This window comes from Ranitomeya imitator, chromosome 1 (assembly GCF_032444005.1).
Source record: "Ranitomeya imitator isolate aRanImi1 chromosome 1, aRanImi1.pri, whole genome shotgun sequence".
NCBI classification, from domain to species: Eukaryota; Metazoa; Chordata; class Amphibia; order Anura; family Dendrobatidae; genus Ranitomeya; species Ranitomeya imitator.
In genome coordinates this window covers 930,842,282-930,855,848 of record NC_091282.1, presented here as the reverse complement: position 1 = coordinate 930,855,848, position 13,567 = coordinate 930,842,282, and the positions used below count along the sequence as shown (strand labels likewise).

General features: G+C 39.9%; 1 protein-coding gene across 15 annotated transcripts in view; it reads right to left on the bottom strand.

Annotated features, from left to right (window-relative positions):
• Positions 1–13,567, bottom strand: part of BMPR1B (bone morphogenetic protein receptor type 1B) — an 899,743-nt gene that overhangs the window by 354,612 nt on the left and 531,564 nt on the right. For 11 of the 15 annotated variants that reach the window (XM_069743592.1, XM_069743591.1, XM_069743595.1 and 8 more), the window contains one exon: positions 1,631–1,718. The exons of the other annotated variants lie outside the window; for them this stretch is intronic. The gene's annotated coding sequence lies outside the window, so the exon portion shown is untranslated. The remainder of the gene's footprint in view (positions 1–1,630; positions 1,719–13,567) is intronic. 15 annotated transcript variants of the gene reach the window in all.

Here is a 13,567-nt window from a genome sequence, read left to right as displayed (position 1 = left end):
ACTTCATTCAAAGTGAGCTCGCATATATCTAACAAATACATGAACTGTAAATGCTGCTGGATGGATGGATAGATAGATAGATAGATAGATAGATAGATAGATAGATAGATAGATAGATAGATAGATAGATAGATAGATAGATATGAGATAGATATGAGATAGATAGATATGAGATAGATAGATATGAGATAGATAGATAGATAGATAGATAGATAGATAGATAGATAGATAGATAGATAGATATGGGATATATAGATAGATATTAGATAGATAGATAGATAGATAGATAGATAGATAGATAGATAGATAGATAGATAGATATGAGATAGATAGATATGAGATAGATCGATAGATAGATATGAGATAGATAGATACCGTAGATAGATAGATACCGTAGATAGATATGGGATAGATAGATATGGGATAGATAGATAGATAGATAGATAGATAGATAGATAGATAGATAGATAGATAGATAGATAGATAGATATGGGATAGATATAGATAGATATGTGATAGATAGATATATAGTAGATAGATAGATATGTAATAGATAGATATGTGATAATAGATAGATAGATAGATAGATAGATAGATAGATAGATAGATAGATAGATATGGGATAGATATAGATAGATATGTGATAGATAGATATATAGTAGATAGATAGATATGTAATAGATAGATATGTGATAATAGATAGATAGATAGATAGATAGATAGATAGATAGATAGATAGATAGATAGATAGATAGATAGATAGATAGATAGATAGATAGATAGATAGATATTTGGTGCCTACTAATGTGTCATTCAGTATGATAGTAGGCGAAAATTTAATATTTGTAAAATATTATTATATATACACACCACAACTGTTCTGCACCACATACCATAAGTGTATTAACGCACTGTTATTACTATTGTACAGACACTTCACTGCTGATAACCTACAGACCTCAGATGACCACCATGTAGGTAATTTTGTTAACTACAAAAAGATGACAGCTAGTGGGATGTCCAGAATACTACTAGAAATAACTAAAACATGAGCACTGATAACCCTAATTTTGAAATCTGAAGAGAATATAATAATACTATTTATATAAGAAAACAGTAACAAGGCAGAGGTGCAGGTAATTAAGTAAAAAGTACAAATAAAACAACGTATTCAATAAATGAACAAGATTGTGTCAGTCCTGATACTGCAACTACAAATCCTATAACAGTAACACTAATGACAGTAAATATTAGTAATGAAGAAAGAATATGAAAAGCCTGAACAGAATGATTATAAATCATATAAATGACACTGTAAGTACACTAAACGCACATAGGAATAGTACGGATCAGAGGAAAGCTCCTACATATATTCATTTACCAGTAATGATTCCATCTGCCTGATTTCTTCTCTAGGCATACAGTATTTTACACACTTTATGGGACTATGTGTAGAAGCATGTAGCTGGAGGTTCTAAGGGGTTAAGTGAAGCGCATAAAATCCATAAAAGTGACCTGACACAGCGGAAGCCATGTGTGTAATGCTGGGGTAGATTAGCGGAACATTTGTGCTGAGCGTGACACCTGCTTGTTTCCCCCAAGTACACAGACCGAACAGTACAGCACTTACCCGCCACCTCAATCTCCACTTTTCGCTAGTTTTCAAGTTTTCGTTACTTCCAGAATGTTGTGAATTGAAGAAGGAAACCTGGTGATGGCTGAAATAAAAAAGGCAAAATCAAAACCAATTGAGCTCCTGGTGCTGCAGATCTCTGCGCTGCGCCTGGCTGTCCTGTGCAGTGCTGCGGTCTATAAATATTGACCCTAACACTTGCTCAGTACTTTACTTGCTCATGGAACAGGTCTGTGTTACCGTACACCATGGTAATACTCAGATGAAGTTCTCAGCTGCTCAGACAAAGCAGTGGATTGGCTCACTACCCTCCAACAGACTGCCTGCCTGGAAATACCATTTCACTGCCAGCTATACAGATGCTGTGTGCCTTTCCAGGGGCCCAAATCAGGCGAAGAAATGAAACATATGTGCTCACCTTTACAAGGAACACTAGAACTACTTCTCAGTGCAGATCTAACATGCATAGAGCTCCATATGTCAGACCCCGATTAAATATGACTGTACTGCCTCCCACGCTGCTGAAACAGCACTCTTTTTTTTGGGGGGTGGCAGCATTTGATCTCTACAGCTATGCTTTTGGTACCCGTGGAGCGATGCGGGAGGGATTAGGGTCCTGAGAAGCTAGCACATGACAGGTAGTGCTCCAGATCTTAGTTTTAAATAAAATCAAAGAATTGGACTTTCCAGAACATGCACTATAAATTCTATACGATGCCTTACTTTAACAGGTGGCGAGAGGTGTTGCTTTGCTTTCTGTTATGCCAAAATACATTTCTAATACTTTTAAGCAGCACAAAGAATGTATTCACATTTGATGAAAGGCAGCATAAATATAAAGAAAGCCTCCAAACTGAAATCCCACAAAGTCGATCGGCGCTTGTCTAAAGTTCTTTCACATGGTCCAATAAAAACTGTATGGGGAGAGAGCAATCGGTAATACAATCATTCTGTTCCCATACAGTATGCATAATGTCAGCAGCACATCACACATATTGGGAGACAAGATTCCTACAACGAGGATTTTTAGGCTCGTTCGTTTGATGATTGGTGGAATGTTTACATGGAAAATGTACATTTTTATGATGATCGCCCCCCATGTGAAAGAACCTTCACAGTTAATAAATCAGTCATACGATAATCATACTATAACCATTACTGTCTATAAAATTCATTTTGGCAACTTACAAGATACACAAGTAGATGGATAGATTTGAAATAGATAGATATGGGATAGATATGGATAGATAAATAGAAAGATAGATAGTAGATAGATAGATATGATCTAGATAGATAGGTAGATAGATAGAGATAGACAGGCAGCACTCCAAAAATCAAGGCTTGAGAAAGGCAGAGAAATCTGCCGAAACGTTGCTGCTAATGGATCAGTAAAGCCAGAGTTTTTAATTTTGATCTTTGGAGTGCTGCCTGTTTTTTTCTGACTTTCGATTTTGAAGATTTGGACATCACCTTTCCAGGTTTTATTGCACCTGTTTTTTTTAGAAATGCTGCCAATTTTTTTTAATTAGATAGATAGATACAAATAGATAGATAGAAAGATAGACAGATAAATAGATAGAAAAGAGTAGAAAAAACAGCACAGATAAAGGTAGGGTGCAAACGCCTCACAGGTACATACCAGTCCTTGTAAATAATATCAAAAGAAGTTGAATCAGCCCACCAAATCCAAAGTTACAAAGTGCTCTTTAATAGCCCATGTGGTGACGTTTCGGTCTTGGGTACAGACTAGTGATGAGCGAATATACTCATTACTCGAGAAATCCCGAGCACGCTTTGGTGTCCTCCGAGTATTTTTTAGTGCTCGGACATTTAGTTTTTATTGCCGCAGCTGAATGATTTACATCTCTTAGCTAGCTTGATTACATGTGGGGATTCCCTAGCAACTAGGCAACCCCCACATGCACTTATGCTAGCTAACAGATAAAAATCATTCAGCTGCGGCAATAAAAACTAAATTTCCGAGCACTAAAAAATACTCGGAGGTCACCCGAGTGTGCTCGGGAAATCTCGAGTAACAAGTATATTCGCTCATCACTAGTACAGACCTTTCTCATGCCTGAAAAAGGTCTGTACCCAGGACCGAAACGTCGCCACATGGACTATTAAAGAGCACTTTGTAACTTTGGACTTGGTGGGCTGCCTCAACTTTTTTTTATATCAGATAGATATGAAATAGATAGATGGATATGAGATAGATAGAGATAGAAAGATATGTGATAGATGATAGCTATGAGATAGATGACAGATAGATATGAGATGGATTGATAGTAGATACATAGATATATATTAGATAAATAGATTTGAGCTAGATAGATATGGATATATAGATGATAGATAATAGAGAGATAGATATGAGATAGATAGAATTCTATGCATATATGCACCCTCAGTATATTTGTGCATGTTTCCAGGTACAGTATACATGTTACATACATTCTTAAGACCATGTTAAATGCCGAGCCTCTGTAATCTGTGTGATATGAGATTACTTCAGCCAACAGGTGCAGCAATAATTCCTTCTCAAATACCGTACATCTCTTCAGTATTTTGGTGACATCCTAAATCTTCCCTCAAGTATATTGGCACATGGTATAAGCAAATAACTTGAGCTGTTCTTATCAAATCTCTTTAATTGATACTTGACTATAAATAAATAATTGTTCTCTACACAGACATCTGTCAGTTTTGGCTTGTCTGATTCACTAATTTTTAAAAATATTATTAGGCCACTCTTAAAAATTCAGGGCTATCATTTTCGATCTTCCATAAATTAGCTAGAGAACATAACAGTTACAAAAAAACATTCCTTTCGCTTTCTTTGTGGAGGGCTTGGCACATCCAAACAATACACCATGTAATGCTTCACTTCCCCAGTGGGGGTGCTGCAGGAAAACTATGCACTTGCTCTCTGTACTGCTGATACCAATTAATTAGATATGGCTAATAGTAAGGCAGCCTACTTATTTGGGGATTCCTTTCTTACAAGAAGGGATTCTAAAAAGTGAACAAGTCATAAAAACGCACTCGTAGAAGAACAGGGTCTGATTTTTGTTTGCCTCTCTACCCATTAATGGCTATAGGGCCCAATCTCAGCACCTTTATTTTCTAACATTGAATTCCTCAGAAGACGGGAGTTTTGTTTAGATTCTTGATACTAAACAACTAAAGGAGATGGTACAAAGTAATACTGCACCTCGTCTCTTAGAATATCCCACAACAGACATGTTTTGCCTCTATGGTTCATAAAACTATAATAATATGCATACAAAAATTAAAGCAACAGGACAGCGTGAACAAACTAATTGTTTGTTTGACCACACTTTTCCGACAATATATATTTTTATGTCTTATTAATATGAATACGGTAAGTGTGGCTGCTCTGAGGTGGTTGCTTATACAAGTGTAGAGTTGAATTAAGTCTTTGACCCAACCTTCCATCACTCCATAAAATTTGAAGGCCTGTCATCATAGCTCTAACATGAACATTTTTATATCATCTCATATGTTACACACCTGCAACTATCCGCGGTCTACTTAGTGACAGCAGGAGAGAAAATGATCCCAGACATATGTGCTGCACCACCGCTGTGTTGTGTAATTTGAGTACCCGCATAAACACTATTTTTAGTATTAACCAGCATGTTCACTCCTGTTAACATTCAAGGGCTCAATTTGTCTTGCTTTCAGTTGGTATATAGAACTATTTTACAATTAAAGAGATAACAGTATGTATGTACTATATATATATATATAAAAGTTTGGACACACCTCATTTAAAGATTTTTCTGTATTTTCATGACTATGAAAATTGTACACTCACACTGAAGGCATCAAAACTATGAGTTAACACATGTGGAATTATACACTTAACAAAAAAGTGTGAAACAACTGAAATTATGTCTTATATTCTAGGTTCCTCAAAGTAGCCACCTCTTGCTTTGATGACTGCTTTGCACACTCTTGGCATTCTCTTGATGAGCTTCAAGAGGTAGTCACCGGGAATGGTCTTCCAACAAATTAGAAGGAGTTCCCAGAGATGCTTAGCACCTGTTGGCCCTTTTGCCTTCACTCTGTGGTCCAGCTCACCCCAAGCCATCTCGATTGGGTTCAGGTCTGGTGACTGTGGAGGCCAGGTCATCTGGCGTAGCACCCCATCACTCTCTTTCTTGGTCAAATAGCCCTTACACAGCCTGGAGGTGTGTTTGGGGTCACTGTCCAGTTGAAAAATAAATGATGGTCCAACTAAATGCAAACCGGATGGAATAGCATGCCGCTGCAAGATGCTTTGGTAGCCATGCTGGTCCAGTATGCCTTCAATTTTGAATAAACCCCCAAGAGTGTCACCAGCAAAGCACCTCCACACCATCACACCTCCTCCTCTATACTTCACGGTGGGAACCAGGCATGTAGAGTCCATCCGTTCACCTTTTCTGCATCGCACAAAGACACGGTGGTTGGAACCAAAGATCTCAAATTTGGACTCATCAGACCAAAGCACAGATTTCCACTGGTCTAATGTCCATTCCTTGTGTTCTTTAGCCCAAACAAGTCTCTTCTGCTTGGTGCCTGTCCTTAGCAGTGGTTTCCTAGCAGCTATTTTACCATGAAGGCCTGCTGCACAAAGTCTCCTTTTAACAGTTGTTGTAGAGATGTGTCTGTTGCTAGAACTCTGTGTGGCATTGACCTGGTCTCTAATCTGAGCTGCTTTTAACGTACGATTTCTGAGGCTGGAGACTCGGATAAACTTATCCTCAGAAGCAGAGGTGACTCTTGGTCTTCCTTTCCTGGGCCAGTCCTCATGTGAGCCAGTTTCTTTGTAGCGCTTGATGGTTTTTGCAACTGTACTTGGGGACACTTTCAAAGTTTGCCCAATTTTTTGGACTGACTGACCTTCATTTCTTAAAGTAATGATGGCCACTCGTTTTTCTTTACTTGGCTGCTTTTTTCTTGCCATAATACAAATTCTAACAGTCTATTCAGTAGGACTATCAGCTGTGTATACACCAGACTTCTGCACAACACAACTGATGGTCCCATCCCCATTTATAAGGCAAGAAGTCCCACTTATTAAACCTGACAGGGCACACCTGTGAATTGAAAACCATTCCCGGTGACTACCTCTTGAAGCTCATCAAGAGAATGCCAAGAGTGTGCAAAGCAGAAAGCAAAAGGTGGCTACTTTGAAGAACCTAGAATACAAGGCAAAATTTCAGTTGTTTCACACACACACACATATATATATATATATATATATATAAAATTCCACATGTGTTAATTCATAGTTTTGATGCCTTCAGTGTGAGTGTACAATTTTCATAGTCATGAAAATCCAGAAAAATCTTTAAATGAGAAGGTGTGTCCAAACTTTTGGTCTGTAATATATATATATATATATATATATATATATATATATATATATATATACACACATATATATATATATATATATATATATACATATATATATATATATACATATATATACATATATATATATATATATACATATATATATGTATATATATATATATATATATATATATATATATATATATATATATATATATATATATATATATATCCATGATTCCACAACTTTTCCTTTTGGTGTTAGAACTTCAATATATATTTACAGTATGTATTATATAATTGCTATCAACCGTATATATCCATCAATACAGTTAGGTCTAGAAATATTTGGATAGTGACCGAATCTTTGTGATTTGGGATCTGAATGCAACTACTTTTTAAAATGAAACAACTGAGATACAATTGAAGTGTAGACTTTCAGGTTGAATTAAAAGGGATGAACAAAAGGATCATGTGAAATGTTTAGAAACTTTACCATAAATCATAGAATGGTAGAGTTAAAAGGAATCTCCTAGGTCTTCTGGTCAAACCCCTTTTTCAATATAAGATTCACTAAATCATCCAAGACACGTGTGTCCAGCCTCTGTTTGAAGACTTCCATTGAAGGAGAACTCACAACCTCTCGTGGCAACCTGCTCCACTCATTGATCACCCTCACTATCAAAAAAGGTTTTTCTAATATCTAATCTGTGTATCCTCCCATTCACTTTCATCCCATTGTTTCTAGTCTTTCCTTGTGCAAATAAGAATAAAGCTGATCCCTCAGTATGACAGACCTTGAGAATTAAATGATAAAATGTTCATTTTAAATACTGTGTATGAAAACCTTTGCAGGAAATGACTGCCTGAAGTCTGGAAGCCATATACGTCACCAAATGCTGGGTTTCCTCCTTTGTGATACTTTGCCAGCCTTTTACTCCAGCTGACTTAGGGTAGGTAGCTTCACATTTGCGTTAGAATAAACAGCGTTTAATCCGCAACCGCAAATAAAGGAAAAACCACATAGAAATGCGTACAAACGCAGCATTTTTTTTAGACGTATACGGTAACGCATGGGGTTTAAAAAATGCGGCATTTTCACGCTTTTGCATGCGTTTTGCATGCGTTTGCGTTTTTTGTGCGCATGATGGAAAATTTTACAGGAGAAAAATCTAGATAACCAGACACCGCCAATGGGACTACAGAGGGTGTGTATTATGGGATATCTATATATAGACCCTAGGACTGCTGAAATCTTAACAGTGTGCTACTGTATCCTGTGTCATGATGGATCTTCACATGGAGAGCTTTTATTTCAACTTGGATTTAAGCATCAAGCTGTTTCTTGCCTGTGAGTTTGCTTGGGAGCAACAAAGAAATCGAGAAAGACAGAGAAGGACATGACGTCGGCGTTTTTGGCGACACCCCATTATCGAACTCCGGGAGAGCCGTGGAGCCTATCACACGCTATATGGCGAGCTTAATGCCAACCCGGACAAATTCCCGGAACATACCCGGATGTCACAAGACTCTTTTCGGGATTTGCTTGGTCGTGTCCAAGGAGCTATCCGGAGACAGGACACCCAGCTCCGTAGAGCAATTCCTGCAGAGGAACGCCTGCTGGTTACATTAAGGTATGTAATAATTCTAAACAAACTCCAGTCATAATTATTGTTGGTCTGACATGTATTCTTTGTATTTTCCTTTATGTCTTTAGCAGAACAACCCCATAAATAGAATTGATTGTAATTTATTTTTTATTTATTTTATTACAGATTTCTGGCAACCGGAGAGAGCTTATCATCCCTCCACTTCCAGTACTGGCATGGAATTTCCATCCTGTCTGGAATAGTTGCGGACACCTGCCGGGCTTTGTGGAACGTTCTCCGGGATGAATTTATACCCATACCCACCGAGGACATGTGGATGGAAATTGCAGAGAAATTCTGGAGTATGTGTGATTTCCCCAACTGTTTGGGTGCGGTGGATGGAAAGCACATACGCATTATCAAACCCGCCAAAACTAGATCGGAGTACTTCAAGTACAAAAAATATTTTTCTGTTGTGCTCATGGCAATAGCAGATGCGGACTGTCGCTTCGTCGCCGTGCAATGTTTATGGAGAAACAGCCGCACACATGAAACTTGAAGGTTTTATGCAAAAATTACACTTTTTATTTGTAAAGTCATCACCGAGTGCTCATTAGCGTAAGAAAAATTAGCAGACAATTTTAGTTAGGGTTAACGTTCCAACCAAGGCTGGTCCTTGTCAAAACCACACTGAAAAATAAATACATAATGTAAGTACATAGTATAAATGTGCTGTACAAGTATATATATGTGGTACAAAAGACAAAATATTTTATTTACATACTGACAAACACCTATCAATGAAAATCTATACATATATTAATCTACAACCTAATATATACAAAATGTTGTACAGACTAGAATACTTTAATAAAGGGACCCTGTAGGGTGTCCCTGGAAATATAAATCCTCAAGAACCAGGAGAAGCAAGAGGATCATGAGAAGGGCTGCCAGATTTGCACCAATTACAGTATAATAATTTATATATGCTTATACCCAATAACCGAATTCCTGCCACTTTAATTATCTTTTACTATTGCTTTGTTATATGAAGCGAGGGAGGAGACCACAGCAGCCTAGAATATGGATACCTATGCACGGTTTTGGCAAGTATAAGACGGCGGTAAAGTCAGGGAGTAATAGTCATCCCCTGACCCATATAGGATAGTAACATGGATGCATTCTACAACCTGAGCATATAAAACACATTAAATGCCCTGAGGCACTAACCTTTTAGAAAGGGATAGGGTGTGCCAAGCAGAGAATCAGTCCGGAGTGGGCTGTGAAGAATAAAGAGTATTTTTGAGTATATTTTAAAGTATAGATGAGGTAGTAGGGAGGATTAGGGATCTGCAAAAGCCCATGTAGTTACTGGAATGTGTAGAGGTCCAGGAGCGCTATGTCCGTCTCATTGGTGATGCAGTGTACAGCGGTGAATGTTGCTGGTGTTTTTATGCTGGTAGTGTCTGTCACATCCGGGCATGCGCAGTTAAGCATTAGTTCCCCATAGCTGAAAAATGGGGGCTGGCACGTAGGAGCGTGTACGTCATTGCCCGAGCATGTGCAGTTAAGCGCCTATTCCCTGTAGCTGGTAAATGGAGGCTGCCATGTAGGAGCGTGTGTGCCGCTATGCCGCATCTAGGGGGAGAAGCTGTGCACACGTGCAGTGTGTGTGGAGCGAGCGCGCCCATGTGAGACCCAGCTGCTCAGTCTCCAAATATGAAACTGGGTTGATCGTAGTAAGGAGGAGCACCCTAGCATACTAGTGGAGCCTGGGAACGAATTATGGTAGGGGAAAGAAGGAGAGGGGACGCAGAGTCTCCCAAATGCTCTAATTGACAAAAAGGGGGGTAGCCTCTAAGTGATAATAAAGTTATCGGTCATGGCCAAAGAAAAAATTAAAAGAAAAAAAAATTTCAGAAAGAAAATTAAAAATTAGGAATAAAAAATGAAACATGGAAAATGAAAAAAAAATGAAAGAAATGAAAAAAATAAAAAAAAATAAAAATAAATAAATAAAAATAAGGAAAATGGTGAAAAAAATGATAAAAGGATAGTAAGAGAGATAAATCAGAAAGGCGAGGAATATGCAAAAATGAAGATATGTGGGAAATGAAATCAAATAGGAATATGTGGATGGAAATTGCAGAGAAATTCTGGAGTATGTGTGATTTCCCCAACTGTTTGGGTGCGGTGGATGGAAAGCACATACGCATTATCAAACCCGCCAAAACTGGATCGGAGTACTTCAACTACAAAAAATATTTTTCTGTTGTGCTCATGGCAATAGCAGATGTGGAATGTGGCTTCTTCGCCGTGGACATTGGAGCTTTTGGCCGTGGCAACGATTCCCAGACTTTCAAGAACTCTGATATGGGCCGACGTGTGTATGGCAAAAATTTTAATTTTCCACGGCCACGACCTCTCCCCAGCACTCAAGGCCCACCGATGCCATTTGTTATGGTTGGGGATGAGGCCTTTCAGATGTGTGAAAACCTAATGAAGCCATATTCCAGTTGGGACTTGAACCACACTAAAAGGATCTTTAACTACAGACTGACCAGGGCCCGAAGAACAGTAGAGTGTACCTTTGGGATTCTAGTCTGAAAATGGCGCATTCTTGCAACAGCCATTAATCTAAAAATGGAGACAGTCGATGAGGTGGTCAAAGCCTGTATGGTTCTCCACAATTACATTATGGCTAAGGAGCAACCCAACATTGAACTGGATGAACCAGTTGCAAACCCATTGCCAGATTACCAGCATCACCCGCTGCGGTCAACTGTTGAAGTTGGCCACATGCGGAACCAATTTGCTGCCTTTTCTGATTCTGATATTGACATTGAACATGTGGCATGGCAGGACATTATTGTGTAAAATGTCCTGTTGGGTTTGGGTCTGTACCAGTTATGTTTTATATTACTAATATTTGCTGTTAATAAACTACGTGTTTTGTTATCTTCGCTGTGTCTCCTATGAATTTCCTCTACAAACCACTTAGGTTGTGAGTGGTAAGGTTGTTGACGTCATTGCGTCCTGATTCTGTTCTGCAGTATCTATTGGACACAGACTGAAGAGACGATGGCTGTTTACAAAACAGATACTCATCAAGTCAGGTGTCAGAAATAATGAATTCATGATGCACAAATAACAGCCTCATGAATTCACTATTTCTGACACATGTCCAGGTGAGTACAGATATGCGTTGTATGACCTCCATCGGCCCTTCACTTTGTGTGAAATAGATTATGTACACAGGAGAGAAAATGAAGGTTACACAGGGCAGTTCTCTACTCACCAGGTCAGGTGTCATAACTAATGAGTTTTTGGACACATGACCTGTTGAGTATAGTTCTGCGCTGTATTACCGCCATTTTCTCTTCAGTCTGCAACACAAAGTCACAGACTAAGCAGAAGGAAGAGATTATGGAGAAAATACAAGTATTATTTTTTTGGGCCACCTCATATCTCTGTACCAAACACACACAAAGCTGCAGTGTTGTACTTACTAACTACTGGCATTATGAGGTGGCAAAAAAATAAAGTGTGCGGCACAGTGTTTTATTCGGTGCATGGTGTGTGTTGCCGGCGGCGAAATACACAATTAACCGAACATTATTGGGGCAAAAAATCATTATTTTTACACACAAAATTTTTTTAACTGCGCCTGCTTGGGGTAGAGTGCCGGAAATGGGGGGTATGTAGCTGTGAAGCTTGACTGTGGACAATGCAGGGGTGGCAGCAGGAGGGGCAAATAAATTACTGGGGTCTGGCAGTTCGGGGATGGGGCTTGATGCATGAGAGGGCAGAGACACAGTGGAAGGGTGAGACAATCCAGACATTACAGACACATTGGGAGGTGAGGGGGGAGGGATAGCGATAGTCCTCTCTTTCTTCTTTCCTTTCACTTTTTGGGATCGGCGCTGCAGTACAGGGAGCCTCGTTAGGCTCATTTCTATGCGGCCTGGCCGTGGTAGCTGACCTGTCAGGGTCCGTGTGCCGCTGCATGGTTGTGGTGGTGGGGAAGGCCATGCCAAGGTCCGTGTGCTGCTGCTGCTGCATGGTTGTGGTGGTGGGGAAGGCCATGCCAGGGTCCAGCTGCTGCACGGTTGTGGTGGTGGGGAAGGCCATGCCAGGGTCCGGCTGCTGCTGCTGCATGGTGGTGGCAGTGGAGGAGGTCCAAGCAGGAGCAGCAGTTGTCATGGTGGTGGCGGTGGGCTGTCCAACAGCACTCGGCATGGTGGTGGTACTGTAGTGGTGTCCGGCAGTGCTTGGAATGGAGATGGCCGTGCAGTGGTATGCAGCAGAGCTCGGCATTGAGGTCAAACGTGACAGTGTTGGCACAGGCGGATATGCCGCCACTGTCTGCTGAAAATACTGACTCTGCTGCATAGCCTGCACGTAAGCAGCATTGCAGGCCTGCATGACACTAAACTGGAGATCAGAAGTAAAGTGTTCCAACATGCCCTGTTCAATTTGATTAAAAAAATGATGTGCTGGCCTCTGGAGGTTGGCTTTCACTTGGTCAAGGCTTTTGGTGACCTTCTGGATATGTGTATTCATACGGCTAATGGCAGTATCCAATCGGTCACCCATCGCCTTGAGTCGATCATGAAAGACTGAGCTCAAGTGCAAAACCTCGGGCATGAGTGACCTGTCCGAGGCCCTCTGCCGCTGCCGGGAAGAGCCCAAAAAAAAGAGGCAGAGGACTGGGACAGGGGAACACCTGATGGACCAGCTTCCTGGTCTCCAGGTAGTGTGGCAGACCCACTTGCTGCAGCGCTGCAGGATGGCTGGGATGGGTCAGTGGCTGTTTGATGAAGGACCGCTCCAGAACCAGTGTCAAGAGTGCTGCTCCATGTGCTGTGAAAAAGAAGAAAAAAACACATTACTACCAAACATTTAGAAAAGTTAAGCGCCAACTCCTGTGGAACAGAAACATGTAGATTAAGGCAATACAACATAACCTAATACA